The sequence below is a fragment of the Somniosus microcephalus genome, chromosome 6 (assembly GCF_052327205.1).
Source record: "Somniosus microcephalus isolate GS21.2 chromosome 6, FLI_Smic_1.0, whole genome shotgun sequence".
Classification (NCBI taxonomy): Eukaryota; Metazoa; Chordata; class Chondrichthyes; order Squaliformes; family Somniosidae; genus Somniosus; species Somniosus microcephalus.
Genome location: NC_140992.1, coordinates 93,834,738 through 93,853,245, shown reverse-complemented (window position 1 = coordinate 93,853,245; position 18,508 = coordinate 93,834,738). Strand labels below are relative to the sequence as shown.

General features: G+C 47.3%; 1 pseudogene; it reads right to left on the bottom strand.

Moving 5' to 3' along the window:
* The window catches only part of LOC147115894 (uncharacterized), a 42,171-nt pseudogene extending 30,530 nt beyond the window's left edge, over positions 1-11,641 (bottom strand).
* Between the last annotated feature and the right edge of the window lie 6,867 nt (positions 11,642-18,508).

Genomic DNA, 18,508 nt, shown 5'->3' with positions numbered 1-18,508 from the left:
GCCCGTTGGAACTGTCGATCGACGAGTCGAGCGTCATATCCCGTTCTTACGAGGGTGTCTTTCAGCATCTGTAGGTGTCCATCACGTTCTTCCTCGTCTGAGCAGATCCTGTGTATTCGCAGGGCTTGTCCATAGGGGATGGCTTCTTTAACATGGTTAGGGTGGAAGCTGGAGAAGTGGAGCATCGTGAGGTTGTCCGTGGGCTTGCGGTAGAGTGAAGTGCTGAGGTGTCCGTCTTTGATGGAGATTTGTGTGTCCAAGAATGGAACCGATTCTGAGGAGTAGTCCATGGTGAGTTTGATGGTGGGATGGAACATGTTGATGTTATCGTGTAGTCTTTTCAGTGATTCTTCGCCGTGGGTCCATAGGAAGAAAATGTCGTCGATGTATCTGGTGTATAGCGTTGGTTGGAGATCCTGTGCAGCGAAGAAGTCTTGCTCGAACTTGTGCATGAAGATGTTGGCGTATTGGGGTGCAAATTTGGTCCCCATGGCTGTTCCGTGTGTTTGGGTAAAGAACTGGTTGTTGAAGGTGAAGACATTGTGGTCAAGGATGAAGCGGATTAGTTGTAGGATGGCGTCTGGAGATTGGCTGTTGTTGGTGTTGAGTACTGAGGCTGTCGCAGCGATGCCGTCATCGTGGGGGATACTGGTGTAGAGTGCCGAGACGTCCATCGTGGCGAGGAGTGTTCCTGGTTCAACTGATCCGTGGGTGCTGAGTTTCTGTAAGAAGTCTGTAGTGTCACGACAGAAGCTGGGGGTTCCCTGTACGATGGGTTTCAGGGTGCCCTCGACATATCCAGAGAGGTTCTCACACAGTGTTCCGTTGCCTGATACGATAGGACGTCCGGGTGTGTTGGCTTTTTGTATCTTTGGGAGGCAGTAGAAGACTCCCACGCGGGGAGTACATGGGATGAGAGCGCGTAGGATGCTTTGAAGGTCTGGATCGAAGGTCTTGATCAGTCTGTTGAGTTGGCGGGTGTGTTCTTTGGTTGGATCTGCGGGTAACTGTCTGTAGTGTTCCTGGTTGTCCAGTTGTCGGTATGCTTCTTTGCAATAGTCCGTTCTGTTCTGTATGACGATGGCTCCTCCTTTGTCTCCTGGTTTGATGACGATGTTGCGGTTGGTCTTGAGTGCGTGGATGGCGTTGCATTGTGCTTGGGTGACATTCTGGACTGTCTTGTGAGTGCAGCTGATGAATCTGGCATTGATGCATCGCCTGACAGCTTGAGCATACATGTCAAGCTTAGGGCAGCGACCCTCCGGAGGGGTCCAATTTGACTCTTTCTTCTTCGGTTGCTGCACTGCGGATCCCTCTGTCTGCTGTTCCAGATCATTGATTGTCTCATTGGGTTCGCTGCCGACATCGTGGGATTTGTGGAAGAATTCCATCTCGTACACCAGCTCTACAGCAGACGCCGCAACCTCGAAGCCAAGATGGAGTCCATGTTCTCAGCCTGTGCTCAGGACACAGCAGACCAGCTATGAGACACCGCTAAACAGACGAGGCAACGGAACTACGCTGCCTACATGCACACCAAGAACAGGAAGCTTGAGAAACTCGGCATCACCAGCAGCAGCAACCAAGCCTCCCCCGGTACCATGGATGAAACCACAGGGAAGTCCATCGTCAACCTGTCCGACCACACCCTTCAACCAGACAAATTTGAAGTTCTCAGCCGAGGGCTCAATTTCTGCCCCACCACCAAAATGGACCCCATCGGTCTCGCGGCAGACACAGAGGAATTCATTAGGAGAATGAGGCTCCGGGAATTCTTCCACAAATCCCAAGATGTCAGCAGCTGGACCAGTTGAACCAGGAACACTCCTTGCCATGATGGACGTCTCAGCACTCTGCACCAGTATCTCCCACAATGACGGCATCGCTGCGACAGCCTCAGTACTCAACACCAACAACAGCCAATCTCCAGACGCCATCCTACAACTCATCCACTTCATCCTTGACCAAAATGTCTTCACCTTCGACAACCAGTTCTTTACCCAAACACACGGAACAGCCATGGGGACCAAATTCGCACCCCAATATGCCAACATCTTCATGCACAAGTTCAAGCAAGACTTCTTCACTGCACAGGATCTCCAACCAACGCTATACACCAGATACATCGACGACATTTTCTTCCTATGGACCCACGGCGAAGAATCACTGAAAAGACTACACGATAACATCAACATGTTCCATCCCACCATCAAACTCACCATGGACTACTCCTCAGAATCGGTTTCATTCTTGGACACACGAAGCTCCATCAAAGACGGACACCTCAGCACTTCACTCTACCGCAAGCCCACGGACAATCTCACGATGCTCCACTTCTCCAGCTTCCACCCTAGCCACATTAAAGAAGCCATCCCCTATGGACAAGCCCTGCAAATACACAGGATCTGCTCAGACGAGGAGGAACGCGATGGACACCTACAGATGCTGAAAGATGCCCTCGTAAGAACGGGATATGATGCTCGACTCGTCGATCGACAGTTCCAAAGGGCCACAGCAAAAAATCGCATAGACCTCCTCAGAAGACAAACACGGGACACAACCAACAGAGTACCCTTCGTCGTCCAGTACTTCACTGGAGCGGAGAAACTACGCCATGTTCTTCACAGCCTTCAACATGTCATCGATGATGACGAACACCTCGCTAAGGCTATCCCCATGCCTCCACTACTCGCCTTCAAACAGCCGCCTAACCTCAAACAGACCATCGTTCGCAGCAAATTACCCAGCTTTCAGGAGAACAGCGACCACGACACCACACAACCCTGCCACAGCAACCTCTGCAAGACATGCCAGATCATCAACACAGATACCATCATCACACGTGAGGACACCACCCACCAGGTACATGGTACATACTCATGTGACTCGGCCAACGTTGTCTACCTCATACGTTGCAGGAAAGGATGCCCCGGAGCATGGTACATCGGCGAGACCATGCAGACACTGCGACAACGGATGAACGGACACCGCGCAACAATCGCCAGGCAGGAGTGTTCCCTCCCAGTCGGGGAACACTTCAGCAGTCAAGGACATTCAGCCTCTGATCTTCGGGTAAGCATTCTCCAAGGCGGCCTTCGAGACACACGACAACGCAAAATCGTTGAGCAGAAACTGATAGCCAAGTTCCGCACCCATGAGGACGGCCTCAACCAGGATCTTGGGTTCATGTCACGCTACATGTAACCCCACCTGACGTAGGGTCATCCAGACTCGAGTCGTCATTGGCTTGTTCTCTCTACACAGATGTGGCTGGACCTGCTGTGATTTCCAGCAGAAAAAATGTTTTTTGTCTGTTTTTTTGTTTTTCATACAGACCCCAACATCTGCAACATTTGACCCCTTGTGACCCCACCTCATTGTTCTTTGGTGTAATGTTTTCCTGACTGACCTGTTTGGACACCATTCACACCTTTGATTGCTGTGATTATCTCTCTGCCGAGGTGTGATAAATGGCAGTTGGAAAGATTACCTGTAAACATCTGACATTATTCTCTGACTATATAAGCTGTGTCTTTATGCATTTCTCCACTTCACCTGATGAAGGAGCAGCGCTCCGAAAGCTTGTGATTTCAAATAAAGCTGTTGGACTATAACCTGGTGTTGTGTGACTTCTTACATTGGTGCATGTTTAGTTTGGGTTTCAGTAGTCTGGCATCTGTGAGCTGGCTCTCCACAATTACACTACTAAATTCAGCTTTCTGATCCTGGTAGCAAAACCATAGACCTGGATTTTACTTCTTACTTTGATGGCTTACATCCAGTGAGAATCAAAACAAAAATCTTTTTCACCCAATCACTCTCAGATATACCATCTCTCTATTCTGACTCTTGTTAACAGTGAAATCAAAAAACAAATAATAGCATGGGAACTGGTTATGGCCCGTTATCAGGGCCATAACCAGTGGCACGCTGACAGTGCCAACCTAACCAGGAGACCCGAATAAATGAATGATTGGCTAACCAGTCGTTAATCTCATTGTTGTTTGTAGGATCTTGCTGTGCACAAAATGGCTGCTATGTTTCCCTACATAGCAACAGTTACTTAATTTCAAAGTAATTCATGTGAAATGTTTAGGAGCATTTCTGAAAGACGTGATAAGATGTTCTAAAAAATATTTATTTTTTTCCATAGAGGCGGAATTAACAATCATTCATTCCAAGTCTGGTGTGAACCAAAGTGCCAGAGATATAAATATACCTGGAATATGTCTGATCCATCCAGCTCAGTGGCGGCTTTGTTCAATATGAGTCGGAAATATTCTTCTAAGTCTTGCTGTTCTAAAACTTAAACAAAAATAACTAATATATTTAATGGCATAATTACCAATGTTGTGTTTATTCCTTTTTTTCCCCATATTTATTGGTATAAGTCAGATTGATGTGTTCCAGCTATACTATCCTGGACTCTTGGGAAGCAGAAAATGTTATGTGCCATTTGCAACGGGTGTCTTTTTTCCATAGGAAAAGAGATAAAGGTGTTTCCCCTGGCATACATAGCATTACTCACTTGCTTTATACTGATATACGATCTGAGGACTGGCAGATGTGGACTGAGGCTCCGGGCGTAGAAGTTTAAAGCCATTGTGACTGTGACAGCAATGGGAAGAGCCAATTGTTTATGTTGTCTCTGAGTCATGACACAGCAGATGCCATAGCTCAGTCACTGCTCTACAAACATACCCAGGTACAAGTGGTAGGGTCCGTCAGCCTGTAAAGTGCTCTGAGAAGTCTCTTTCTATTTAACAAACACTACAAAATTGTAAGTTGTCGCTATACCTTTGGGCCAAGCACCAACTGCAGCTTGCACGGTGTGCAGATGACTTGTTCCCAGGCCTCCACCAAAGTTACTCTGTGGTGACAAAGTATACAAAAGTGGTCTGGCAATGACTCTCTCTCTGACTTTTGTCTTCATTAGCCTCCACTCAACATCTCCCCCGATAGCAACACTTACTACGCTACTCCTTTAAAATAATCTTTTTAGTGTTATATAAGTTGTCAGATGTTATTCGCAATCCAATGTAATTTTCTTAATAACATTTTATTAAGAAATACATCTTAACATTTATTTACCATCTTGTCTGTTCATCCCCAGGCTTAAAAGAATGCCATCTGTAGTCACAGCATATCCACGATGTTCTTCCATCTCTTTAAACAGCTTCTGCAGTTGGTAACAGATGCTTGAGCTCCTTTTCTTTTCTGCAGGGAGTCTGTTGTGTTTGATGAGCAGGAGTTAGTTCAAGAATTACAGAAACTCTTTAATATTTTGCTAGAGCTCCTCCCATGGCCAGCAGTGTGATATGACAAACATCTCTACCAGTCAACCTTACAGGGTAACCTGAGTTAGTGAGTTACAGTCAGATATTTACCAAATTTCATTGCTGGCAATAACATATTTTGATATTTATGAAATATTGGGCCAAAGAAGTAAAGCATTGAATGAACTCAGGCATACTTTACTTATAATACTTGCACCAACCTGCATGTAATTTTCTTGAATTCTGGGGTCATGAAGAAAGTCTGAAGCAACGTGTTCAGATAACAAGTGGCTCCTTGGTTAACCAGCCCAACATAACCTGCAGTAGAGTAAAACCACAGCAGTCAAAGAAAGAACTCAATGCAAGTGCAACAAATCCAATGCAGATGATATTGTACTTCTTTTGCGATCATTAATGGATAATAAAATAACAGCAACATTTGTTTTAATTGGGGTTGAATTGAACAGGTCAGTCCATTCATTATATTAATCACTATTCTAGTCTGAAAACACTCATTATCTGGGGTCACAGATGAAGAATGGACAATTTAGATTAGGTTCCAGAGGACTGCCTGTGGAACCACATCCGAACAAGAGTCAGTGATTTGTGGAGCAGAGAGCAAAAAACTGGGGAGAAACAGGAAAAAGCTCAGTATTGCATCTGTCACTCTTGTTTGAATGGGGAAAGCATGGCAAGCTATGCTCGATCAATTTTGCACCTTGTTTTAAAAAAGTACTAATGAGAAAAAAGATACATTAAATAAATGGGTATAATGGGTAGGTTGACATTGACACAGGACACACTATTCCACTGAAGTGTGATGGTATTAAAAGGACCTATTGCAAATGCTGGAAATAAAACCAAAGAATTCTGGAAGCACACGTCTGTCAGCATCCAAAAAGAGGAAAGATAGGCTAAGGTTTCGAGTACAGACCATGTGATAATATCCTTATTGAGAGTTTAAAGTCTAGAAAGCACTGTTGGTGCTATTAGCTTAATGCGGATGATACAACATTGCTTTGTTCACTATTTTAGCATTGGCGTTAACCCATTTAAAATAAATGGCTTAAAACCTGCATTAAAATGATGGATTGAGGAACATTATACAAATGTATTACAATTGTTCCTCTACTAATATAACCAACAGTAATTTTTAGGCTTAAATCGGTAGTGTCAATCTGCTGTGTGCTAACTGGGGAATGCCATGCGCTAAATCTATATTAAATAAAAATAGGCACGTACTTCCTATGTCAACTTGCTTCATTATAAATTCCTATGTTCACATTTATATAGAAACTGCCCATGTAAACTTGTCACCTTGTAATTGCACCGTTTCAGTGGCGGTGTTGCAGCGCCTCTGTTATCTAACCCTGGGCCGCAGAGAAACTCCTATATTGCAACCTTCTCTGCTCTGCTTCCCCAATGGCCGTAAGTTTTGTCAAAGTATTACATAAAAATAATAAATATGGACAGAATGTCTGACTTTAAAATTGAGCCTGAATTACATCTGCACACCCTCATCCAATTACGCCCTGCCCTGTCCTTTCACCTGAAGACTGCAATTGGTTCTTCACTCCCCTTTATAACCACGGGAAATCGATTAGTATTACTGTAACAAAAATGCACGCAGGCGCAATAAGCGCTTTTTATTTGGGTGCTGAAATGCTGCTGTCGGTCTCGCGGACATTATTTTATTCGAGATATTTTTATTCTAAAAGGTTAAACTGTTGTGCTGGGGCTATATAGGCTACACGTTGAATACCTATTCCAGTATTGTTTCCATTCCCCATGTCCTGTTTCTTTCTCTTTATGGCGACATCCTGTCTGTGCTCCCTCTGGTTCTTCCTTTTATTGGATTTAGGTTCCTGTTTGTTAAGTCTGTGTGTTATATTGAGAATTACTACACAGGCCACAAGAGTAAACTTTAACAGGTCTTTACTAGTTGAAGGTCAGGGCGGAACTGCCCAATAAATCATTACACAGCACTTATATACCGGTGTGGTCACCACCGGTATTACAGTATACAGCAGCCAAGATAAAGTAGTGCAACCCTTAAAATAGTTCTCTTAAAGGTGGAACGGTTACATACACTACAATCCTCCCTTTTTAGGTTAACAGTATATATTCCCATTAAACATAACATCATAACATATATACACAACTTCATGTAAAAACAGTTCACAGATTCAGTCTCTGCGGAGGCGCCTCCTGCGCTTCCTGACTCGGTCCGGATAACGCCTCGGTGGTGTAGTAGTTCTCGGTGGTGTAGTAGGTTCTCGTTGCTGGGTTGACTCATCTAATAGTCCTTCACTGGACTTAACAGCTTGAACTTTCGTAACTTCAGAACCAGCATTGCTGGCTTCTAAAGGCTCGAGTACCTTGGGAAGTTTTTCTACTTCCAGACTGATTTGGCTCAGTTCGGAGGGACCACGTGTGTGACCTGGTAGGGGTGATAATGGTTCAGATGAGTCGTCATCTTCTGCTTCTTTTCTATTGTCTTCTATTTCCTCCATCACTTCAGCTTTTGCCTCTGCCAATTTCAATTTTTCATCTGCTAAGTTCAATTTTTCATCTGCTAATTTCATCTGCTCAATTTTTTGTTCTGACTGTAAGCTTTCCACTTGCAGCTTCAGCTTTTCATTGGAAAACTTAAGTTGCCTCATCTCCTCCATGCCCAGCTGGACGTTAGCCAGCTTTTGTTCCACACCCAGACATCTCTCCTGAAGAGACTTCTTCATGTGTTCAGCTTCATCCAGCTTTTTCTGGGCTTCCTGCAAGTCTTTTACTAATGACATCACTTGTGATTTCAATACTTCAACTTCATTCAGAGATTGATTGTTCGGACTATTCAATCCCTCTACTGGAGCAGCTGTTTCAGTGTTCTGTTGTTCTACATTGACGTGAGTCAGCGTACTCTTGGCATCCAAGGGCTGCTCTGCTGCAATCTTCTCAGTCTGTGTTGCAACCTCAGCTGTTTCAATAACTTTTGAGAGCTCCGGAGCCCTTTCCTTTGAAGATTGAAGCTCGTGTTCAAGTTTTTCCAATTTCAGAGTCTTGTCCCTCAGCATATGAAGGAGTTGGCTGACCGTTAACTCTTCTGACATCAGACGTTTCCCAGTATCGTCGTCATGTGTTTTTGACGTATAGGCTGCAGGGCTGTTTGTAACCTTGCACTGGGGGTCCTTTGTTGCTTTTAATTCGCCATCATCCGCAGCCTCCACCGTTCGAATTTCAACAAATGAATCGTTCGGTGATGCTGCACCCAACTTCAGTGGGAGCTCGGAATTCATGGCAACCAAATCAGCCTTTCCTGCCTGCAACCTGCTAACAAGCGCCTTCAGTTGCTGAACATCCTGCTCCACCAGATTAGGGCACGCACCTTCAGAAACTGAATCAGCTTTGATTCGTTTGGCCTCCTCGCGCAGACGGTTTGTGTGTTCCTGCTCCATTTTCTCAATCAGCTGCTTCTGCTGTCTTCCCAGATTCTCCAACTCTGTGTCAAAGAACTTTTTCTTTGCATTCATCTCTTGCTCAAAACGGTGAATCATTTGTTCTAATTGCTGTTGTAGTTTGAGATTGAGTCGAGTTCGAGCCCGATGTTCCTCAGAAATGTGCATGTCTGTAGACTGGACAGACTCAGAATTCTCTGTCAAACTATGTTGTTGTTGTTCAGTGGAATTCTGTTCTGATACTTTGTTCTCTCCTGAAGCATTTGTACACTCCTTCGTTTTTCCATCCTTAGTCTGCAAGTCCATTTTAGACTTGTCTTTTGCACATGGGCTGGTCTTACCATCATCAGTTCCAGGGTCTGAGCTGATTGTCTTCACCGAATTCTCACTCTCTGCTTTGTCACTGTCACTGCTGCATATGCCCTCATCCAATATTCTGGACAATCGTGCATGTTTGACATCTTTTCTTTTTCCGGAATCTCCCGTTATTGCTTTTAGGGAGTGCCAGTCCATATTTATTTTCCTGATCCACTCCCGTCCCAGAAGTGGTGGACCTCCCTCAGGTAGTACATATATGTCCATTCCTTGGTGTTCTTTGCCCTTGTGTACCACCTTGACTTTTATCCTTCCGATGGGGTATACTCTTTGCCCCGTGTATGTCTTTAATACTATCTCCATATCCCGTAGGGGAATATGTATGAATAACCTTTTGTAATCTTGCTTATTCATGACCGTCAACGCCGATCCGGTGTCCAATTCCATCTTCACTTGGACTCCTGTTATCTGCAGGGTGACCCAAATAGTTTGTCGGTCAGCTTCCTTACTCACATTGTGAATTCTCAGACTACCCAGTTCCTTGCTGTTGGAGTCTGAATCCGAATTCTGTTCATCCGAACTCTTCTCAGCCACCTTGTGTACCTTGCTGCACTTTTCCTGCGGTGACTTTTTGTTGCTGGTCTTCTTTCCTGACCGGCATACTTTAGCTATGTGACCAAGCTTGCCACATTTTCTACATTCCTGGTTTTTAAACCAGCATTGGTTCTGATCGTGTGTTGTCTTTCCACAACGATAACATTTCGTTGTACCCAAAGCCATTTGATCTACGCTGAGTACCGCTGCCTTCAGCTGCATTTCCGCAGTGCCTCTCGCTGCGGCTTCGTGCGATGCTGCAACAGTGACAGCCTTATCAAGTGTAAGATCATTCTCTTCAAGCAGCCGCTTTTGTGTTCCTTCTTTCGACAATCTGCACATGGATTTGTCTCTCAGTGCCTCTGTCAGTCCTTCCCCAAACTGACAGTATTTTGCTAACTTACGCAGTTCAATTAAGTACTCTGCGTTGCTTTCCTCTTTCAGTTGCGTTCTCGCATAAAATTTAAATCGTTCCACTAACATCAGCGGTGTGGGGTTCAAATGATCCTTCAGGACAGCAACAATATTAGCGAAAGTCTGATCCGCCGGTTTAGCTGGTGATAGAAGATGCTTCAATAGCCCGTATGTCTTCGCACCCATTGAGTTTAGTAAGGTTAGTGCTTTATCTTCATTTGATATTTTATTTGCCTTACAATATATCTCTATGCGTTCTACATACGTGGCCCAATCTTCAACATCGGGATCGAAATCGTTGATGTTACCATGCTTAGGCATCCTCGCAAGCTTCTTGAGAAACAAAAGGAAATTTTTCTTTTCTTTTTTTTTAAATGGCGGTTTCCCGCGCTTGTCTTCTTCCCCCGCCTACTAAAATGGCGGCTTCCCGCGTTTGCCTTTCTCCCCCGCTGGCTGTAATGGCGATTGCCGTATTGCTGCGTTCGCCCTCCCCAGCGGTTTTCAAATCGTGCCTCCCAGCCCCTCTTGCAGTCCGGTCCTTTCCCCCGGCTGCGGCTGAGTTCTCCGCGGTTTTTTATTTTCTCCCGCGCCTTACGCTGACCTGGTCGCTGTGCCTCGCGGCTTTTTCACCGGTCACGGTCGAGCTTGCAGTCCGGTCCTTTCCCCCGGCTGCGGCTGAGTTCTCCGCGGTTTTTAAAAAAAATTTCTCCCGCGCCTTACGCTGACCCGGTCGCTGCGCCTCGCGGCCTCGGTAGCTGCCCGGCCTTTTTCACCGGTCGCGGTCGAGCTCTCTCTCGACGCTGTTGCGTCTCCCAGCCCACTTGCAGCCCGGTCTCTCACACCGGCTGCGTTTGTATTCACCGCGGCTTCCGTGCCTTACGCTGCCCCAGTCTCAGCGCCTCTGGCCCCGACTTCTGTCCGGCTCTTTTCCCCCCCGGCCGTGGTCGAGTTCTCCACCCTTATCTCCTCCGGTCTTCCCTCCCCAATTTCACAGCCAACGTGGCCGACTTGCTGCTCATCGCTGATCGGCTTACCCACCACCGTGATAGAAGGGATGATCACTGCCTGTTGCTGATGGAAGGCTTCGTGTCAGAATTCTTCCTTTGCTCTGCAGACTCGAGTCTTCTCTCAGCAGAATGATGAGGGCGGATGCCTCTTCTCGACGCCCGTTAAACTGCCTTGGATGTATCTCTGCCGCAGGGTAAGATCGTACTCGTCGCCACTGTTAAGTCTGTGTGTTATATTGAGAATTACTACACAGACCACAAGAGTAAACTTTAACAGGTCTTTACTAGTTGAAGGTCAGGGTGGAACTGCCCAATAAATCATTACACAGCATTTATATACCAGTGTGGTCACCACCGGTATTACAGTATACAGCAGCCAAGATAAAGTAGTGCAACCCTTAAAATAGTTCTCTTAAAGGTGGAACGGTTACATACACTACACTGTTTCTCTTCCGTTTTCCCTAAAAAAAACAAAGACAGGAACAATTTACTGGATGGCTTTGCTAATTTATTATTAACTGTTCCAAAACGAACATTTAGTATACGTACGTTTTGCCTTTTGGTTTTTCTTTGCATTCCTGCCCATCCTAATATTTTCTGCCTGAAATGTGATAAATCCGGCACTGTTCCCAGTATAAAGTACCGATTATAACTAATTCATTGAGCTAGGGTGAGCGACTATCTGTCCGCATATTTTATAGGAAGGGTCTACAGACTGAAGCCTGCAAAGTTGTTCTCGATTATAATTACAGTTTTGTTTCCTAAGAAATGACATTTACTTACAAGAAGACACTAACTTCCGAACAGATTAAATCAAACCAACATTTAAAAAAGTACCAAAATTAGGACTGTGGACATCCAGACCTTGGATGTTTAAAGAGGATCCTGTGGTGGTACCACTGGGTTAAGCTAACTAACTGTATATAATTCCCTTTAACGATGTTCTAACACCAGCCTTAACCTGTACCATTCAGTTGGGCATTACTGGGTTTTGTATACAGAGTTTGCATGTACGGGGCGTGGCCCCTTTAAGAGCACGGGCAAACGCGATGACGTCACGTCGCAAATCACGTGACCACCCAAACGCGGGCAAACGCAATGACGTCACGTCGCAAATCACGTGACCGCCCAAATGCGGGCAAACGCGATGACATCATGTCGCAAATCACGTGACCACCCAAGCGTGGGAAAACGCGGGCAAACGCGATGATGTCACGACGCGAACCACGGGACTGCCTAGCCAGTCCTCGTGGCATCCCTGTTCGGTAAAGACCTGTACAATGGCTCTCCTGTGTCGATCTCTGCTGTTTTCTGGAATTCGTCAAATCCTACATTAAAGACCTGTTTGATTGTTCTCCTGAGTCGACCTCAGTTATTAGTTAGGAATACGTCTATTCCTACAATCCCATTCCACCGTCCAAAGTAACAACAAGTTTTCATCAACTCCTCCTGCCTAAAGATATATTGGGGGTGAAATTGGGTATCGCCCCGTTTGGGGTACAAACTTTTGAAATTTTGAAAATTTAGTGCCAGGTGCTAAGGATTCTGAACTTCTATTAAATTGGGTGTTAGCGCCCCAGGAAGGAAGTGGGGCACTAAATCAAGTGCTGATGACCTCAGTGGGGCGCTACAGGGGTGCTACCAGCGGACGCTAATGAATTTCAGGTGCAATGCATTCAGCAATGATCCTTCACATTGGTTCCTTCCAGCTCTTAAAGGGAAGGTTGCATCATTGTGCAGATGCTTATTTTCAGCATTGCTGGCTTTGAGGCGACCTGCAAGCAAGTGAATCCCCTGATGGCTATGGCTGTTCCCACTCCCAGGGAGAGAGCTCGTCAGTGGCATTGGAGGCATTGGTGGCGGGAGTGGAGCGAAGGAGGGCAATGCTGTTCCCGGCCACTGGAAGGAGGCCACCTCAGGTGTTCAGGGCAATGTGGAGGGAAGTGGGCCAGGAGGTCTCGGCCAGTAGCATGGTGGAACGCAGCCTGACAATGCTGCAAGGAATTCAATGACCTCAGTCGGGTGGTCAAGATGAGTACATGCTTCAACAGCTCCTACATACCAGCACCTGAACCTCAGTCTGTGCACACTGCGCAAAGAACCACACCACCACCACTCACCCACCAAACATCTTCACCTACTCAAACTCACTTCCACATCTCACGCCTTGTCTACAATCACAGCTATTCAATGATGGTAGGCGTATCTCCCAAACACATAGCTGGACTCTGACTCAAACACATTTGTTTCTCTTGCAGGCCAAGATGGCCCACAATAGGAGGGAGCAGCAGAGAACAGGTGGGGGTGATGCACAGCTCCAGCAGCTCTCAGAGCTTGAGGAGCGAGTGCTGCAACTCATTGGGCAGCAGGTGGTGGGCGCCATGGCCATCGGCGACGTCCCCATTGGGGGCAAAAACGGTATCTTCAGCCCTTCTCCTTCTCTCATCCCACTTCCCGAACACACCACAAACCTTTCTCACTTTCCACCTCCTGAAAATGTCTGCATTCCTTACTCCATTGCTGCCCCCCTGCCCTCACATTAACATGAGTGTTGTGCCTTTAAGCTTTCAGATAATCAGCAACTAGATGACCAGCCTATCCCTGAGTTCCGCACTGAGAGTGAGGAAGGAGAAGAGGAGGGCGAGCAAAGCACCGCATCACTGCATCTCTCACCCGCAGGCACCACCTCAGATACTGGCACTACGTGATATTTAGAGGCAAGTTTAGTAAATGGGTTTGCATTGGGTGATGCACCAGGGACGAGTGGGCTGCAGCAAGGCCAGGGGGAAAGGGTAACTCGGGAGCCAGCTCCCCAGAGGGCGAGTTTGCGCGTGATTTCTGCTGCACACAACTCAGATGAGGACCTTGATGGGGAGGCGTTCACAAGAAGGGTGATGGCTATGCACACTGTGATGATAGGTGCAGTGGCAAGGGTGCCCGAGAGTAAGGAGCGTGGAGGAGTCCGCCTCCAACATTGCACAGAGCTCTGCGCACACCATGGAGCCCATCATTTCCACTGTGCAGAGGACTCCCAGAGAGACCGTGCGGATCCAGACCTCATGATGCGTGTCACGGGCGATGTGGCAGCTTCAATTGCAGCACAAGCAGAAGCAATGCAACGTCTTAGTGTTGTAATGCAGTGAATGGTTGCTGCCATCCAGTCTGATTGCTCTCATGCAATCTAAGCTTGATGCCACAAAAGCTCTGACTGCTGCCATCGTTGCTGGGTCCACCACAGTCCACCGGGGATCTCACGGTGTTGCAGCAGGCCAGCAATCTGTGCTACAGCAACTTGGTAGGGATGCTGAGGTACTGCCCCGGGGGAGTGGGAGTGGGTCAGTGGAGCAGGAACCTGCTGTCCTCTCTCAGGATGACAGCATTCCTGATTCCACCACTGCCACTCCACCATTGCACTTGTCGCTACCTGTCATCCAGTCAGCCCAGACTGCTGCCGCACAGCCTGAGGTGGTGCAGTATACAGCCGGGCCTTCCAAACCCAGAGCTGGTCGAGGGTGTCCTGCAAGAGCATCTGTAGTCTCTGGCACTGACACTAAGCAACCTTCCACCAGCCCTGCTGCAATCACTGGGGAGGCACTATGTAGAAGTACTAGATTAGGAAAGGGGGCTGTAAAGAGGGGAGGCAAGGGTTTGCATAAGGGTGATTAGTCAATATTGTTCTTGTATATATGTGGTTAATGGTTTTTGATAAATTTATTACTGGACTGTTGTAGATTTGGTGCTGTCTCTCATTTCAGTTTTGGGGTGTGGTATGGAATCACAAAGTGATGGAATGATGGCGATGTGCTCAGCAACCGGAACGAGGACTCAAAGTCACTGGAAATGAAGTCTGATGAGGCGGTCACGGACCGACCTTGCAGAACACCGATTGAGTGGCTGCCTCCTCCATCGCTGCTGTTCGTCCTCCTGCTCCTCTTCTTCCTCCTCCGATCCTCGTCCTCCTCCTCCTGAGGTGGTGGAGTTATGCCTGGTGGCAATGGCTGTGTCCTCATAATGGTCAAGTTGTGCAGCATACAGCGGACGACAATCAAAAGTGACACCCACTCAGCCGAGTACTGAAGGGCTCCTACCGAGCGGTCAAGGCAGCGGAACCATTGCTTGAGCACTCCGATGGTCTGCTCAATGATGTTCCTGGTGGCAGCATGGCTCTCATTATATGAGTGCTGGCCAGGAATGTTGAGTTTGCGGAGGGGAGTCATGAGCCAGGTGGAGAGCAGATAGCCCTTGTCTCCCAGCAGCCAGCCGCAAGCTTGATGTGGTGGCTGGAATACAGCTGGCACACCGGTCTGGCGCAGGGTGAAGGCATCGTGGCTGCTGCCAGGATAGTGGGCATTGACGGTCAGGATTCGCTGTGTGTGGTCGCACACCAACTGCGCATTAAGTGAGTGGTAGCCTTTGCGGTTACGGAATACCTCAAGATTGTTATGAGGTGTCCGCAAAACGACGTCGGTGCAGTTAATGGTGCCCTACACCATGGGGAAGCCTGCTATCCTGGCAAAGCCACACTTGTGCTGCTTCTCTCTGGTCATGGGGAAGGAAATGTAGCCCCTTCTCCTTCTGTACAGAGCATCTGTGACCTGGTGGATGGAGCAATGGATGGCAAACTGGGAGATGTTGGAGATGTTGCCTGTCGCACACTGGAATGATCCACTGGTGTAGAAATTGAGGGTGACGGTGACCTTGACTGCCACTGAGACAGCCGTGGTCGACCTGATCTGAGGCTCGAGGTCTGGCTGCAGGAGGAGGCAGAGCTCTGTGACCACATCCTTGCTGAAGTTGAGCCTTCTAACACACTGGTCCTCAGTGAAATTCATGTCGGAGAACAGCTGCCGGAATACCCTGGGTGGGTAAGACCTCCTGTTGAGAGCCCTGTTGGCCCTCCTACCTCTGGCCACATTTTGCACTCTTTCTCTGTGCCTCAGTTGCCTCTAACGTTTCTGCTGGAGGGCGAGGTCCAGTGCTAGTACAGCCCCCAGGAAAGGATTCAAACATTGCACTTTCAAATCTCCCCTTAATGAAACTGAAGAATCTTTATGTGCCAGAACACTCATTAAAATGCAAAACACTCAAATCGGTCAAAAGGCCTCTTTGCCTATGTGAAACTAACAACGCAGCATTGTTGGCCGACGGAAACTAAACCGGATGTGGACGCCTTTAAATAGCGCTCCTCCAGAGGACATCCGACTGAAAGCCGACTCCGCTACCTGTCGTTGTTAACGGCAGGCGAACAATCAGGGGGTGAGAGCGAATTTTTCATCCGGGGCACTACCGGGGTGCTGCGCTCGGCAATGACGTCACGGTCTCCGGTGCAGGAAATCGGGGCGCAACATCTTACCGCTGTCACAAAACTCCTGCTGAATTTAGCGGGAGGCATTGATATCGCCGTGTCCAGTAACAAACTCATTAGTGCCCCCGGATGCACTATGGGGAGGCGCAAAGGAGCCCAATTTCGAGCCCATTGTCTTCGCATTGTTTTTTTTCCAAGAGGAAAGGGTTTGGCAAACTTTTAACATTTTGTTTACAAATGGTGAGATTGTGCAAATTGTGCCAACGTGCTGTCATTGCAATCTGGGTCTTCTGACTTTTCTCACCTTCCCAACACTTTCCGAAGAATAAAGAGGATGGAATACCTCCATTTGTTTAACTTATCATCCGAATAAAGTGGACTTAATGTTAAAAAAAATGAGTTTGCTTTAACTGTAGTTGCACAAGATCACAAGATAATTCAAAATGAGGAAAGCCATTCAATCCATCTTAATTCACCCATCCAGAGAGAGCCTCATGTCCCCCTCTCCATTGTAGAATCGAATTGTTTCTAAATTATTTGGAAGTTTATTCCACACGTTAATTGCTCTTTTGTGAAAAGAGCGATTTCCTGATATCAGTCCTAAAATTACTATTTTGAGCCCTGTCCCTTGTTCGGCTTTTTAAAATTTGTTCATGAGATGTGGGCGGCAGTGGCAAGGCCAGCATTTACTGCTGAAAGTGGTGGTGAGCCGCCTTCTTGAAACGCTGCAGTCTGTGTGGTGAAGGTACTCCCACAGTGCTGTTAGGGAGGGAGTTCCAGGATATTGACCCAGTGACGATGAAGGAACGGCAATATATTTCCAAGTCAGGATGGTGTGTGACTTGGAGGGGAACTTGGAGGTGGTGTTCCCATGCGCTTGCTGCTCTTGTCCTTCTAGGTGGCAGAGGTCATGGGTTTGGGAGGTGCTGCTGAAGAAGCCTTGGTGAGTTGCTGTAGTGCATCTTGTAGATGGTACACACTGCAACTACGGTACACTGGTGGTGGAGGGAGTGGATGTTTAAGGTGGTGGATGGGGTGTCAATCACCTGCTCCTACTGTTTTAAGTAATTTTATGCATTAACTTTTTTTATACCCTTAACAATCTTATACATCTCTATAAGATTACGTCTCAAACACCTCACGGGTGAATTTGGTTCACAACAGTAGTATGAAATAGGCATGAATCTGCAGCCTGGTTTACATCACATACGATTTTTTTATCCACTAACTTCAATGGAAAATAAAATTGGGTGCGATGTAAAATGGGCGGCTGATTCACAATGAGCCCGTTTTGTGCTACTGGTGTAGCTCAATTACATTCTCCCCTCCTTTCTAGGCTGAAAAGCCCAAGTTTCTCCAGTCTTTCCTCATGGACTGCATCCGAGCCCGGTGGATGTCTTTGATTCCGTCTCCAAGTGCACTGAAACTAGCCATTGTTGGATTATGGAGGGTGGATCTCATTGCCTCAACAGCATGAGTGAGAGCATTCACTCAAGTGGTACATGAGGAAGATGTAATGTATATACCTTTAAGTGGGGAACTATCTTTTACAGCTCATGTATACTGCAGTACCGGCAGTGACCACACCTGTATATAGCCCTGAGTAGTAATCTGTACAGATCAGTTGCAGTGTGAGCCACGTTGAGTAAACACCTGTTGTACCGTTCTCCGCAGTCTGTGTCTTATTATACACGGAAGCAACATTGACGACAAGGCAAGTTCGAACCTACCTGCAACTCTGCATCACCTCCCGGGGATTCGTTCCTGGAGATCAGTGGATTGGAGGTCAAGGCCAGAGACTCAGGCGTCGACCACGGACAACTGCCCAGTCATCCAGCAGAGACTCGAGAATTGCAGGGGAGGCTGTCGAGAGCCAGGCTTAACTTTCCAGTCGAGGTGGTCCAGCGAAATGGGCTGGCAACAGGTAGTGCGCAGACCCTACCCAGACAGCGGTGGGCTAGAGCCCGACCGAGTGGCACAGCAAAGGGCCGAGCAGCGTCGACGGGGGAGAGAGAGAGAGGGCAGAGCGCACAGGGCGCAGCGGGTGTTCAGGGGCCGAGCAGCGTCGGAGAGAGGGAGAGAGAGACGCGCAGAAACCCGCGAGGGGCTGCCATTGCCACGAGGACCATCGGGAGAGGCGTTGGCAGC